Source organism: Bactrocera dorsalis, chromosome 2, assembly GCF_023373825.1.
Source record: "Bactrocera dorsalis isolate Fly_Bdor chromosome 2, ASM2337382v1, whole genome shotgun sequence".
Lineage (NCBI taxonomy): Eukaryota > Metazoa > Arthropoda > Insecta > Diptera > Tephritidae > Bactrocera > Bactrocera dorsalis.
This window is the reverse complement of record NC_064304.1, coordinates 47,445,106-47,461,307: the sequence shown is the minus strand read 5'-3', so window position 1 is coordinate 47,461,307 and position 16,202 is coordinate 47,445,106. Positions and strand designations below refer to the sequence as shown.

Below are 16,202 nucleotides of genomic sequence, written 5' to 3'. Positions count from 1 at the left end.
ATTGATATATATAAATTATCAGCTTGTCGAGACGAGTTGAAATTGAGGTGACTGTCTGTCTGTCCATTCTTGCAAGCTGTCCCTTTAGTAAAAACTGAATCTTGGTATGCGCGTTCCTTAGAATAAAAAGTGGACGTGGCACGCTCTTTAATAAGTTTAATGCACATATCTCCTAAACCACTAAAGCAACAACAACCATATTCGCCTAGCGAAAATATTATAAGAACTCCTACCAATAGTGTGAAAATAGTCAATGTGTCAAAATCCTTTCGTAATAGTAGTATGTCTGTGTATTAGAAATGGGTTGCATCGGGTCAATAGTTCCTAGTTTATATCTAAAGATTATTTTAGTAAAATGGAGAAAACGTGTTTTCCGTATAACAGTGCATCAAGTTGGGTGAAAACTCGGCCTAGACACTGAAAGTACTTCCCTAGCTTTAATCTTAGCAAACAACAATGAAATTAAATATTCGGTTAAAACCGAAATTAGCTCCTTTTTACTTATTTTATTGGTATATTTACAAACTTCAATCGAGAAAGATCTCATTCCGTCAACAATGTTGAATATTTTATTTTTATGGAAATAGTCAAAATCAACCAGAAAGTTAGAAATCATTATATTGGATCTAAGTATTACACAGTTACATTATCATAAGGAAAATTATCTTTCCGAATTTCGACAAAATGTCTCGCACATTAATCAATATGTCCGGTAAATTGTCCGACAAAGGCACTGAGATCCATATATTCGGTATGTAAGGGCTCGAAGAGTTATGATCCGATTATAACCAAGTATAGACTTTATAAAGCAAAGCAGAAAGGCACTAGTGAATAAGGTTTTATTCAAATGAATTCTTTATATACGGCAAATTGGAAGAATCATATGGAAATTCAAATTGTGTTACATATATTTTAACTAGGAATGTTTCTTTTCAATTTTGACCATTTTTGCACCGTAACATATGAATTTCAGAATAATGTTAAGTATGTTATTAAAAGTGGTAAAGAAAGTTATGGAGAAAAGGATTTCATCGAATAGTGTCTGTTGCAATATACTGTATGGTTTTTGTTTATTATAAATCTTACCAGTATCTTGAAACACTTATAGTGACTTATAAAGAAATGAAATTTTAACAATTTTTCCCTACTGGGCTACAGAGCTTTGTAAACCAACTGTCTGCCGGCCCATTGCATTTCCAGCAACACACTGGTTGCTTAGTGAGCAGTGAAATGAAAACAAAAACGATGTGCACGCAACAGAGACGGGAAGCTTTCGCTGCGTTGCCCCGAACGAATGGCCACTGAGCGAATGAGCAAGAGGTGGTTGTGGTGTAGACAGAATATTCAGTTTTCCTTGTATATTAAACGCGAAAACGACGCAAAAACTTGGTGCAGCGAAATTAATAAAAAATTTTAATGATTAATAAAAAGCTAAAGAAATGAAATAAATTATATTTAATAATATTTCGACATATTGATTTACATTTTGTAAGGGTGAAAACAAACAAGTGCATTTTTGATGCGAAGTTCATGGAAACCTCACTATCTTTCAATGCAATTCATTCGAAAGAGGTTTACATTTCAATGGAATTCTAAAATCAATGCCATTTAGGCCTGCAGACCGCCGGCCCATTGTATCCATTCAGTGAACACAAGATATTACGCATTACTGCATTACTGCACTTAGTACGCAGCGAATTAGAGTAAAAACTACGATTCTATACATATACACATAGCATATTTGAAACAAAATCGAAAACTTAAAAGCACTTGCGAAGGTCCTGCATACACATCCGGAGCCCCTACAAATTAAACGAAAAAGAGGTTGCTGAAAATTTTTGAGCCACTCCGAAAAGCAACAGCAGCCGATGCAAGAAAAACGGATACAAAACAACGCAGGCAATAAACAATAACAAAACTCAAGTGAAAAGCAAAACGGAATAAAAATAAACAACAAAGCGAGACTCGCCACGCGCGTCGGCCACTGCACGCTCCGGCATAGTAATTTCGAGCTTTTGCTCTCATGCAGCCGCAAGCGCATCGCTTCAGCTTGCAAACGTAAAAGTTCAACGCCACAATTGTCTCCTGCTTGCCTACCAACTTGCGCTCAGCGTAGGCACAAGCGACAGCGACCTCAGGCTCAACTTAGTCGTTATCAGCATCGCAGTCGCATCAGTTGCTTTAGTGGCTTGGCGCACCTGTTCGGCTGAAGCAGTTGCTTTTTGTCGGTTTCGCATGCTTACGCTCATCGAAGATTTACACATCGGTGAAGCAATTTCGTGTATTTGCTGAAAACGAAAAAAGTCGCTCATACGACACGGTGTCTCAGTTACTTTGCCGGTGTTGACGCGTACGTTTACACAGTGTGAGTAAACAAACTGATACAACAGTGTGCTTGTAATCGCGGAGGAGCATAAAATACAATAAAAATAAGCATTTTAATTAGTGAAACTTGTTTTTGCAGAACTGACAGTGAAACAAGTGAAAATAAATAACACAACAACATTCCTAAAGTACACCCTAAGGTAACAAAAATAATATGTAAAAACAGCACGAAAGTCCAAAATATGGGGTCACATATGCATGCAAATGTAGAATGTGTGGCATTGTGGCATTCATGAAAATTTGACGCACAAAGAAAACTAATCCAATTTATTGGCACTTCTGTGAATAAGTGGAAAATAGTAGCACAAAAACACAACAATACAACCAGGAAATCTTTAGCAACGGGATAACAAAGAATCTACCAACCACCGCTTAAATTATTTAAGGTAAGTGATGGAAGTGCAAACATATCTTAGCTGTACAAATACAACTTCTCAAAAATAATGGTTTTGAATCAACAACAACAACAGCTTTGCAATATATCTGCACTTTTTGTAGCCCCTAATAACTTAAATACATGCATGAATGCTTTGAATTATCAAAAACCTATCCTATTTGGTAAGGAGATATAATAGTATTTATGATAATGTTCTCTTAACGCAGTTATGAGCCTAATAAATAAACCGTTTGTGAAGTTCTGGATATTTAATATACCGAACACCTATTACTAACTTTTATTATTTATTCTGATAATTGGGGAAAAGTTATCGAATTTCACTATTTAAGGTCTTATTGCTCATGTTTTCCAGCCAATCTTCCACATGCTTATTTATTTGAAGTTTCCAGAAGCTGCTCTTAGGTAGTGTTCATCATGCTTAAAACGTAGATCGTTCATGTCTACTAAAAATGAAACCACTCCAACATTTCATCTTTCTGGTCACCATTTACCAAAGGTCCAAAATGCTCAGAATTTTTAATCTATTCAGATAATAATATCTAAACAGTTATCCTCGAACTTGTGAACTCTGAATGGCTTAGCAATCCTTTGATACAGCGTTGTTTCAAGCATAGACATGTTACAATTTTCTTCTTTTTTCGTCGCTTTTGGTTTAACTTAAAGTACACAATATAGACGACAACAAATGGATAGGAGTAACGTCCGTCTTTAACATAATTTTATCCAAATGCGGGTCTTCTTCTTCTTTACTGGCGTAGACACCGCTTACGCGATTATAGCCGAGTTAACAATAGCGCGTCAGTCGTTTCTTCTTTTCGCAACATGACGCCAATTGGAAATTTCAAGCGAAGCGAAGGACCTCCACTTGGTCCTTCCAACGGAGTGGAGGTCTTCCTCTTCCTCTGCTTCCCGCGACGGGTACTGCGTCGAATACTTTCAGAGCTGGAGTGTTTTCATCCATCCGTACAACATGACCTAGCCAGCGTAGCCGCTGTCTTTTAATTCGCTGAACTATGTCAATGTCGTCGTATATCTCGTACAGCTCATCGTTCCATCGAATGCGATATTCGCCGTGGCCAACGCGCAAAGGACCATAAATCTTTCGCAGAACTTTTCTCTCGAAAACTCGTAACGTCGACTCATCGGTTGTTGTCATCGTCCAAGCCTCTGCACCATATAGCAGGACGGGAATTATGAGTGACTTATAGAGTTTGGCTTTTGTTCGTCGAGAGAGGACTTTACTTTTCAATTGCCTACTCAGTCCGAAGTAGCACCTGTTGGCAAGAGTTATCCTGCGTTGGATTTCCAGGCTGACATTGTTGGTGGTGTTTACGCTGGTTCCAAGATAGACGAAATTATCTACAACTTCAAAGTTGTGATCAATATCATCGGCATACGCCAGCAGTTGTACACTCTTATAGAAGATGGTACCTTCTCGATTATGCTCTGCAGCTCGAAACATTTTCTCCAGGAGTAGATTGAAGAAGGAACACGAGAGAGAGTCGCCATGTCTGAAACCTTGTTTGGTATCGAACGGCTCAGAGAGCTCCTTCTAGATCCTGACGGAGCTTTTAGTGTTGCTCAACGTCAGTTTACACAGCCGTATTAGTTTTGCGGGGATACCAAATTCAGATATCAGGCCATAGAGGCAGCTCCTTTTCGTTCTGTCAAGCGCAACTTTGAAATCGACGAATAGGTGGTGCGTGTCGATTCTCCTTTCACGGGTCTTTTCCAAGATTTGGCGCATGGTGAATATCTGGTCGGTTGTTGATTTACCAGGTCTAAAGCCACACTGATAAGGTCCAATCAGTTTGTTGACGGTGGGCTTTAATCTTTCACACAGTAAGCTCCATAGAACCCTATATGCGATGTTGAGGAGGCTTATACCACGGTAGTTTACGCAGTTTGTGGGGTCTCCTTTTTTGTGGATTGGATAGAGTTCACTTAAATTCCAATCGTCGGTCATGCTTTTCGGTTCGACGCCTTCTCCTGGCGTTGTACGTTCACTGCCATTCAGCAGGCTGGAGAAGTGTTCCCTCCATAATTTAAGTATGCTCTGGGCATAGGTGACTAGATCACCTTTGGGGGTTCTACAAGAGTATGCTCCGGTCTTGAAACCTTCTGTAAGTCGCCGCATCTTTTCGTAGAATTTTCGAGCATTACCCCTGTCGGCCAGCTTATCAAGCTCTTCGTATTCACGCATTTCGGCCTCTTTCTTTTTCTGTCTACAAATGCGTCTCGCTTCCCTCTTCAACTCTCGGTATCTATCCCATCCCGCACGTGTTGTGGTCGATTGTAACGTTGCGAGGTAGGCAGCCTGTTTTCTCTCCGCTGCGACACGGCACTCCTCGTCGTACCAGCTGTTCTTTTGTATTCTCCGAAAACCAATGGTTTCTTGCACCTGTACGTAAGGAGCTTGAAATAACGTCCCACAGTTCTCTTTCACCGAATTGTTGACGAGTGCTCTCAGAGAGCAGGAGTGCAAGCCGAGTAGGAAATCGTTCGGCTGTCTGTTGTGATTGTAGCTTCTCAACGTAGAACCTTTCTTGTGTTTGTTGACGAGCGTTTTTTGCTGGACAGAGGTAGGTGCGAATCTTGGCTGCAACAAGATAGTGGTCCGAGTCCCTGTTAGGACCTCGTAGCGTACTCACGTCTAAAACACTGGAGACTTGTCTTTCATCTGTCACAACATGATCGATCTGATTGGTCGCTTTTCGATCCGGAGACAGTCAGGTTAGCTTGATGAATTTTCTAATGATGGATTCTAGTAGTAATTATATTTCGGGCCCCGGCGAAGTCGATCAGCCTCAACCCATTTGGGGATGTTTCCTCGTGGAGGCTGAGTTTACCTTAGTTGCCCACCCTGGCGTTAAAGTCAAAAAGCACGATTTTGACATCGTGGCGGGGGCATCTCTCATAAGTGCGCTCCAAGCACTCATAAAAGGCATCTTTGGTCACATCGTCCTTCTCTTCCGTCGGGGCGTGGGCGCAAATCAGCGATATGTTGAAGAACCTCGCTTTGATGCGGATTGTGGCTAGACGTTCATTCACCGGAGTGAATGATAGTACTTGTCGACGGAGTCTCTCTCCCACCACGAATCCCAAACCAAACTTGCGCTCCTTTATATGGCCACTGTAGTAAATGCTACAAGGACCTACTCGTAACTGTCCTTGTTCTGGTGGTGGCGGTGATGTCAGCCTTTATTTTCACGAGGACATCGGCCAGCTGGGCAGCGGCACCTTCCCAATTAAGGGACCCGACATTCCAGGTGCATGCCCTAAAATCATAGTCCTTATTTCGTTTGCCCTGTTCGTCATCAAAAGGGGGTCTCTCATCCGAGGCTGGTTGTTATTTTTCATTTTGTGCGTTTTTTTACATGGAGGGGCCCAAACCCAGCGCACAACCCTGCGGAGGGGATGTTTAACCTTCTCATTTTAGCTTGCCTTCGAACGGATGTTCTTAGGCTACCCAGAGGAAACTTGGTCAAAGACCGGAAGTCGTGAGCTGCTTGAGTCATATGTAAAAGAATCGTTTCTGGCCACTCCCAAGTGAATGGCGATCAGAGAACTTTCCTCACTTGCGTGAACTTTACACATGACTCCATCCTCCCAAAGGCGGGTATTACTACATAATACTCGGCATTAGTGTATAGGATTTCAAAATAGTTTGTTTTTCCACAACAGGATAAATAAAATATGATATAATGTCTAGAAAATCAATAATTTTGCAATAAATTGAAGGTTTAATTTAACACAATTAGAATGGTCTGATTTTCTTCAAATATAAAATAATTTATAACCTGTTGCATTTTGAAGATGTGTAATTTCATAATGAATCTCTCATAGAAACTGTCGTCTTCATTAGCAAAAACCTGGGACAGTCGATTTTTCCAAGCTTCCCTTGGCGAGATTTTTTCAGGAACGAAATAATTCTCTACTGAGAGGAATAGCTTGTTATCGCTTAAGGTATATGTATAAGAGTCAAGCTGAAAGAACTTCTGGAGAGTCTCAATTGCTGCGTGCGGCCTGGCGTTGTTCTAATGGAGCACAATTCCTCTCTTTTTTCTCAAAACTGGTCGCTTCTGGTCCTGGCTTGACCACCATTTGCATTGGCTTACCGTGATTCGACCGCAACAGTTTTCGTTTAACGTCGTAAATGGCTTTCATCATCAGTAACCTTCAGTATGCTTCAGAATTGAATAGAATTTGTTACAGATCGCAGATAGAAATTTCTACCCAGGATAGGCCGGATATTTAGCCTTATTTACATGGTTGCGAACTATTTTTTGTGCAACGTTTAGCTGCTGGGCAATCGAAAAAGGGCCGAGTGATGGTCAGACCCGGTCAATTTTTTGATAATTGGCATTCTAGAGCAACTTCAGAACAACGCTGCAGCTATGTGAGCTCCAAAAAATTCTTGTATTAATAAATATTTTTGAACTGAACTTATACAAGTACACATATGTGGGTATTTTGACGTTTCAGAACGGAATAGAAAAAAGCCAGTGAAGGAATAACGTTTGCAAATACTGTGAAGGCAAAAGCGGTTCGAAGCAATTTCGCTGGCAGTTTTAATAATTTTAGACACAAGACGTGATTTCCAACCAGTTCTTGACATCAGCATATAGTATATATTTCTCTTCGAATAATAATCATTTATAACCAAACGAAATTCTCTTTTTGCAATGCAAACCTTGTGTCACACAAAATGCTTTGTCTCATAAACCAGTGGTCCAACACTTAGTGGTTTTGTAAAACTTAACACTTTTGAAACTCTATCACAATTGCAATGCGGATTTCTTTCGAAAGCAGCCATGGTATTGTACTGCAGTACCGTGAACAGGAGTCGAAAGAATGCGGTGATATCAATTTAACAAAATGCATATTTAAATACCTGTAACAATCCCTTGACAATACAAAAGCCAGGCTTCGGATGAAAATAGTAACTGCGTGTTAGCTTAAGAATATAATGGAAATTACAAAGATCACAGACGCATTTGAAAAGCCGCTGCGTGCGTGCCAAAGTGCCGCACTTGTAAATGCGTCCTAAGGGCATCATTACATGGGCTGGGAAAGCACACATACAGTTGCAGTTTTATGCCTATTTGAAGTTTTTGTTTTTATGTTTCCATAGGATGGATGACTGGGTGTGAGTGCGTGCAACCTGCATATTTATTTCTTATTATTTTCATTTCTTTGCTTTGTAGTTCTGCATGACTGCAACTATTTGTTTAACATTTTCAATATTTTTTTATCTTTCAACTATCTTCTGTCTCCTGCTTACTTTTGCGTATGCAAAAACTGTTTGCAACGCAATCAAAAAAGTGTCCGCGTGTTTGTTAATAGCCCACACATATACATACGCGCCTATGGGTATGCCGTGGTGTTTGCACTGCGTTGCAAAAAGAACTCACTTCGCGCACTTGAGGCCGACGACGCAAGAATATCCTTGATCTTTGCTACAGCAGCGCCAGCATCAAAAAGCCACCACACCCGTGCAAATATACCTACACAAGTTGCAAACCAACAACGTTTATTTTTTCTTGCGCAGACCTTTTCGAAGCGGTGCGTATATTTGCATTGCTCAGGTGGATCTCACCCTGCACTTAACAGCGTGACTGTAACACAAGCTGGTATATATGTGTGTGTGTGCCTTTGGAAACTCAAGCTCTTGTGGACATTTGTTGGTTTTCTGCGCCTTTATTACAGTTCGCGGTCGTTTTACATTTTCGCACTGAACACGTCAACACCAGTCCGCAATTACGTAACCACGCGGAGGATGCGTCCAACGTCAATATTTTCATTGCCCACAAAGTAAGCATACTGTAAAATTTCTAATATTTATGTAGTACATGATACTTACTCAGAAGCCACATAGTAAAAACACACTTTCCATTAGATCTAATTTATTCAAATCCAGTTCCAGATTCGTACCGACTTCTATTGAACTCGTTGGATGAAAACCTAATATGGAACACCGTTCTATAAACCGCCAGAAACGTCGGTTGCTTTTTATATTTCGGAAACAGAGAACAAAAATAAATATTAATAATCGAACGTCGCTTTATTGTTATACATATATTTGTATAAATGATCAGGATGACGAGAAAATTTGAAATCCGCTTGACTGTATGTCGGTTCGCCCGTCCGTCTGTGCAAGATGTATCTTAAGTAAACATTTAGATATCTTGATGAAACTTGCTGTTCTCCTTGGTACAAAAAAACATTTCGAGCTCGTAGATGGGCGAAATGGGTCCACTGCCACGCCCACAAATCGCCATTGACCGAAAACATATAAAGTGCCATAACTAAGCACTAAATTAAGGTATAAAGCTCTTATTTGATACAGGAGATCGCAGTCGCAACAGGTGTCCCGTGGGGTGAATTTTTTTAAAATGTGGGCGTGGCTCTGCCTTCTAACAAGTATAACGTACATATCTCCTAAACCACTTAAGCTACAACAACCAAATTTACTGAATACCAATTTTATAAGAACTTCTACCGAAAGTGTGAAAACGAATGAAATCGGATGATAACCCCGCTTACTTCACTCTGAACAACTCTGTACTATTAAAAACTACTAAAAGCGCGATAAATAAATAACTAAATAAAATTGAAAATTAGTCGGATAACAATAACGCCTACTTCCCACATAATGCAATTTTAGATTCCACTTAATTCGTTCAGTTATACTTAATAGAAAGATTTTCTAACTTCCGGGTGACTTTGTACCGCAAATAACGGGCAATATCTGAGTTATCTTAAAAAAAAATTAAATACCGTGTCTTACTCATAGCAGTGTATCTTTGTGTCTAAATTGGATAAATATGAGCGTAAACTTGGCCTAGCTGCAATATAAATAATATCAGGGTTTTCGAACATCCGACTGACTTTACTCTCTATGATTGGTTTTACACCTTAAAGTATTTCCCTGGCTTTGATTCTTGCAAGTTGCAAGAGTTTAAAATGTTCGGTTGCAGTCCTTCCTTACTTGTTCAAAATATTTTTAAACCATGCATTCTGAACGCATCAACCGAAACGTTGACCTCTTAGTTTAATATTTTAGAAAAGAAGTCATTCGGTGCCAAGTCCAAACTTTTCGGTGAAGTACTCATCATACCGATATTTTAAGTGCTTAAATATGCAGTCGGTACATGAGAGCTCACATTGACGTGGTAAGGAGTGATCTGGTTTCGGTGGGCAGTTTTCCTAATTTTTTTATCCGAGATGAATATTTAAAGTTGTGAGTTGCCAATTTGCAACACAAGGGTTGTCAAAACCCCGAATATAAAAAGGCAACCTACAAACCAAATATGTGAACGTCAGTTCCTTTGTGAACTTTTTACCGAAAATATTGTTCAACCTGTCAGATATATTGTTGAAGTTCGGAAATAGGTTTCACTGGCTTTGAGCCTTCCAAGATGCGAAAACATAAAATGTTCGGTTTATACCTTAGCCCTTCCTTTCAAAGATGCTCTTCAAAAAATACCTTAAATACTTTTCATTAAAGTATTGCTTTAAAATTTATACGTGATAATAAGTTTATGCATCAAATGTACTGAACATCCATACAAGTGCCTTATACTCGTACATAGTTAAATTCTGTGTTGCTCATACACCATGGTGTACTGATAAATGCTCAGTTACTGAATTACACATAACACAAAACAAGTGCGAACTTTGAAAAGAAAAAATCATTCAGACCGTTCTTGCAGAGTGAAAACTTTTGAACTAGAATATTATATTATTATTCGGAAAATAAATATTGTTTAATTAATAAATAATATTCGGAAGTGTTTTCACTATATGAAGGCGACTCTATATTAGGTAAAATTTTTGCTAATGTAAAAGCTTTTTACGACCATGCTGACGTACTGTACATATTTGCCAATATTTAGAAGACAAATGCTGGGTTGCACAGGTATTTTACCGCTTCTGTATTTCGTTAATTGTTTTTATGTCTAAAAGCCAATCAGATATTTAGCTACTAAAATGAACCGCTTTCAAAACAAAAACATTCTATATTTCCCTCGGTGGTGCGTAGTGAGTCTTTCTTACTACATCCCGAAATTGTCGAATATACTGTTGGGTTATTACCACTCTAACAAGAAAAGTCGTGAATGACGGTATCATACATAGATATATGGATGACACTTTAAGTGCACACAGGGCCCTGCAACTCACAGTCCTAGAAGCCTCCTAGAGCCGTCACAGAAGCGCACAGTGACAACGAACACATGGCCTGAGCACACTTAGCAAACAACAGTGACTAAAATATTTTTAATTACCACTCATAGTGAGCGCCCAATGAGCTCCCCTTTACATGCGATATATGCATTCATATACATTAGGGCGAGTAATAAATTAACTTAACGAATTTATGTACTACAATAAACAGAGAAACAAATATTTATGAAAATCAGAACTTTAGCTTAATTTTAAAAAGTGTCGGTGAGTTTTTTTTTTTTAAATACCAAAACTCTCTAAACGGCTTAGAATAAAACTTTTTACGTCACGGATGATCCACAGCAAAAACTTTTATAAAAAATCTACCTTAGGGTACTCGTATGAAAGTTTTCCACTTGCAAGTCACAGAAAGCAAAGCTCAAGCCAACCAAACCGAATTCGGCAGAAGATAAAAAGCGAAATTAAAAAGTCATATTCCGTAGCATGGCGGTGGCGGGGCGATTTGTGATGCATCTGAGATGCAGCGATTGTTATGTAATGGTATTAGTGACGCGTGTGCTGCAACTAACAATAAGACAATGGCACTTTTAACACGTTTTATATGCATCCACTACAAGCACACATACACACCTACCCGAGGCTTAAGGTGCTTTTGCATTGTGGCTGTGAAATAATGCCGAGCGCGCGATTTTCATTATTTCAATGGTCTCCATAGTGTACTCTTCGCTTTACAACCCGCTGTTAAAACAACAAATATGCATAAAAATAAATAGTTGTCAATGAGCATACATATGTGTAAGTGTGCAAGAAAAAATTATAAGGTAAAGGACGAATGCTCGCTTGCGGCGCAGTGAAGGGAATTATCTGAAGGCTGGCGTGCATTATTTTAACTGTGCCGATTTTCATTATTCTTTCCACAACAATTGACGCTGCTTATTACACAGATTGCAGAGCATATCATATGTGGGCGTTTATGTTAATGCTTCTTTGCCATCTTCACGAATGTATAAAAAAGCATGGCAAAAAGAGTGGGGCATGAACTACTTTCCTCTCGAGAAACTGATTTCTATTATTCGTATATATATATATGTATATTTATATCAGTGTATGTATGTATATTTAAAAAATTTAAAAACAGAATCGTTTTTTAGCTGCGAAACCTCAGCTATTTCCCTTAAAGAAAGTACTTCATAGAGATAACAACAACAATCGTCATTTGTTATTTATGATATTGATAATAAATCGTGAACAGCGAGTACCCCAAACGAGCCAGGTTAATGAGTTTCTTATACTGCTGTAAAAAGAAAAGTGAACACATGTCAGTATTGCAATAAAGAAATTCTTTCTCCTTTCAACTAGATATCTTAATTACCTCAATGAAACTTGCCACAAACCTGCCACGAAACTTCTATAAAGTGCCATAGCTAAGTATGTTATAACTAAGCGCTATGTTTAAATATAAAACTAAAATTTTACTCAGGGATTGTAGCAGCAAGATGCCCCTGTGAGTTAAGAATTGTGAAAAATGGTCGCGCTCCCGCCTATGTACATACCGCCGAACTCACTTAAGAAGCAAAATTTAAATTCCCTAAATTAAATTCCCCAAATTACTTATGCACCCCAACCATCGCTGTAAAATTGGATGAAATCGGGTGATAACTACGATCGTTCCCCATATAATAGTTCTTTCAAAGGCTCGATATATCAATAAATAATATCACAGAAACATTAAATTTTACATCTGGGAGGATACATGACAAATCTAGGACTTACTCGACCGATACCAAATTCGGTTTTTAATGTCATGTTGACATTCAGACATCTATGTATGTAAGTTCCATCGGATTCATCCGATTTCCGATATGCAAATCAAACACCATTAAATGTATCGGGATAAAACTTTGCCCGAATAGTGCGCGTAAAGTAGACCACCTTATGACCAAGAAATGCCTATATCAGACTAACACTATACTTGTCCAATTAATACCGTTTATGGAGATTCATGTTCCAATTACGAACTTTTTATCGAAAATATAGGTCCGATCTGTAAGATGTATTAAAGAAATTCGGAGAAAATCTTTTCCTTTAATAGAACGTCTGTATGTCAAAAACGGGGGAAATTGGATAAATAGAATTTTCAAAATTTCTCTTGACTTTATACAGCACATATTTCCCCGGCTTTGATCCCGGCAAGTTACAAGAGTACAAAGTGTTCGGTTACACCCGAACTTAGCTCTTCCTTGCTTGTTTTGTTTTTTTACTTTTTTTTTTAATTTCAATTATTCTCTCTTTCAAAACGGCTCACGTGGAGAAAACACATCTCTAGTAAAATAGCATGAATGAAGAATAGAGCTGCAAATTCAAATTGGCTTTTAAATAAAAACTCTAAGCTTAGCCTAAACAACAAAGTACTTTTATATAATGTGGTGAGTATGGATGTATGGCATTCAACTGTAGAGTACGATCTGTGCAACTAATATTGATATAATACAAGGTCCCAATAGAAAATGCTTAGAACAATCACGTGTTCACCATGGTACATGCGTAATGAAAATATCTATAAAGACCTTGGTGTTCCTATAGTAAAGAAAGAAGTAGAAGATTGCAGAATTAAATATATACCTAAACCCCGAGATCACCCAAACCCTTTGGCGAATGCTTTGGTACACTCCTGCGATCAAACACACCTTAAAAGAAGAGATATGCCTGCGTACTAAAGAGCAACGTATCACCAGAACAACTGAATCACTTGCTTGAGCCCAAGCAAAAAAGCAGGTCCAATAAATAAAATAATATTGAAAACAAAAAATGACGTTTGCTGAACTCAAAACTAAATTTCCATAACACGAGTTAAAAGTTTACGCCGATGTAACCGAACGCTATGACTGCGAAGTGAACTGAGGAATTTGGGTTTTCACTATTATATCAAATAAAGTTGTTAGGGCCCTAAAGCTTACTTAAAGCCCAAATAAATATTACATTTTTGAGAAAATCTTGGACTGTTTTACCTCCTTAATCTGAAGTATAGTAGGGTAGTAACAAAGTAATTTCTCCAGATATTCGCAATGATTCCTAAACTCGAAAACTTTTCGCATCCTTTCCGAATAAAATTAGTCAATTTGAAATGTGTCTTACTAAAGGTATTCAATATTTATCAGAAGTTTATATTTTAAGTGACATAGTTTAAATAATACTCAAAACACACTTGCACTATGAGTACGTATACATATATACTTCAGCTGCAGCATCAAGCTGTCGACTCAGCACTTGCCATTATTGCTACATATGGCAACAACAAAAAATCACCAATGTAGACCGCAGAACAGCTTTTAATTCAGATGTAAGCAACGAGTTGCAAAATATTAAAAATGAAATAAAGATGGAGGCGAATGAGTAAGGATCGCTCAGCATCCATTGCTTCCGAAGTTTATACTTGTATACTTCACGCATATTTTCAATATGCTGCATTAGAATAAAATTTTAAATGGCGTTAAGAAAATCGCATTTCGGTAGCCTGATTTTTTCGCATGTATCTATTTTTCATCGTAAGGGGAAACATCTATGTGTCATTTAGAGGCATACATACATATGCCCCCATTCAAATACATACGTGATCAATGAGAAATGTCTCTCTGATAGGGAAATGTCATAAGAAGTGACAGGAAAATAAAATGTCATTAAGTGCAAGTAGAAAATTTAACGAAAAAGGAATGGTGAACCCAAACAACATTACCTACTAAGTTAATAAAATATTTGTTTTCAATAGGCTTCTTCATGAATGTGTTAAAACAACAATTATGTTTGTAGACTTTTCACAAATCTTTCTGAATTCGGACTTGTTGTAATGCTGCTGGAGGCAAATGCTTTTCACCCTCTCTTTTCTAACTCAAAACCAGATTGCTATCAAAACTAAATTATATTGTTAAATAGGGGCTGCTTATAGATTACTTAGGCACAAGCTTTCACTTGTCCACTTTATTGTTGACTAAATAAGAGGGCTTTCCACATTCCACTATATTCCAATAACAATGTTACGGTTATGCCTGGGCATAAAAACTATTTCATATTTGTAAAAAAAAAATTGGAAGAACTCATTAAAGAACATTTTTTTTGTGCAAAAGACTATCCCGAAGCGTAAACGAAAAATATCCAAGTTAAATTAAAAACATATGAAAGTAATTAAAATCCGTTAAGAGGAAAAAATGTTACATCAGAGCACAGTTCCATATTTCACTTGGACCCTTGTTATTTAAACAAGTTAAATTTTGAATAAGTAATTTTAAATAACATATTTGCACGCTGACAAACAAATACACTGACAGAGTGAAATCAAAGTCAGTCCAAATACCAAAGGCATACTCACCTTAAGACAAATAATTCCAAACTTTGAAATCCAATTAAATTCACACACTCCCATGTGCATGTAAACATCTTTAATAATGGCAAACCATTTATTAACCTCATAATAGCATTGAGCTTACACCACGAAACAACAACAAACGCAATTACGTTACAAACAAATCCAACCGCAGTGGTGGTCAAAAACCAATTTCAATATTCGAAGCGTGTGAATCTCTCATTCAAAGCGAATTGGCTGCTAATCGCTAATTTGCAGTGCATACGAGCGTGTGTATGCACAGAGCAAAAACGGTGCGGTACAAGCAAAGCGAAGGAGCTTACATCGCACGATTGAGCAGGCGCCCACACCGAAATTATCAAACAAAAAAAGACAATAAAAAACGGGCCCAGTAGAATCGTTCGTTCTTTCATGCGAACAAAATTTGAAGCCGGTGAGGCGTAAACTATGAAAGTGGTCAATGTGTATCTACTTTAAAAAACATTGCCATGGACTTTTGTTTTGTTTCCAATTCCGTATCTTCATTACTTTTATTTCTTCAATATTTACAGAATTTTTCTTTTGCTGTGTGTGACCTCTATTGAAAAACTGCTATCACACACGAAAGGTCTCAGAAACCTTAAATATGCGCAAAATTTCATCAACTCGGCAGCTACTCTTAATGCATTCTCGCAGACACAACGCATAAGTGTGTTATATCAGCCATATGTATATGTACATCCATGTGAATATATATTTATTATTACAAGGCATTTGTGCTTTTTTAGGTATCCCTCTGCAAATACGCTTTTTACGTTCTCTGTTAGCGCGAGGAGAATTTGAATTTTCCGTTATTGGCTCTTCGTTGTGCACAATATGTAAAATGCAAATTCTCTT

General features: G+C 38.0%; 1 protein-coding gene across 3 annotated transcripts in view; it reads left to right on the top strand.

Moving 5' to 3' along the window:
• The first annotated feature begins 1,349 nt into the window (after positions 1 to 1,349).
• Positions 1,350 to 16,202, top strand: part of LOC105225787 (probable basic-leucine zipper transcription factor C) — a 48,795-nt gene continuing 33,942 nt past the window's right edge. Inside the window, exons 1-2 of one of the 3 annotated variants that reach the window (XM_049447521.1) lie at positions 1,350 to 2,365; positions 2,465 to 2,525. The gene's annotated coding sequence lies outside the window, so the exon portion shown is untranslated. Of the gene's footprint in view, positions 2,772 to 16,202 lie in introns of all 3 variants that reach the window. The other 2 variants (XM_049447520.1, XM_049447519.1) reach the window with 2 other exon arrangements.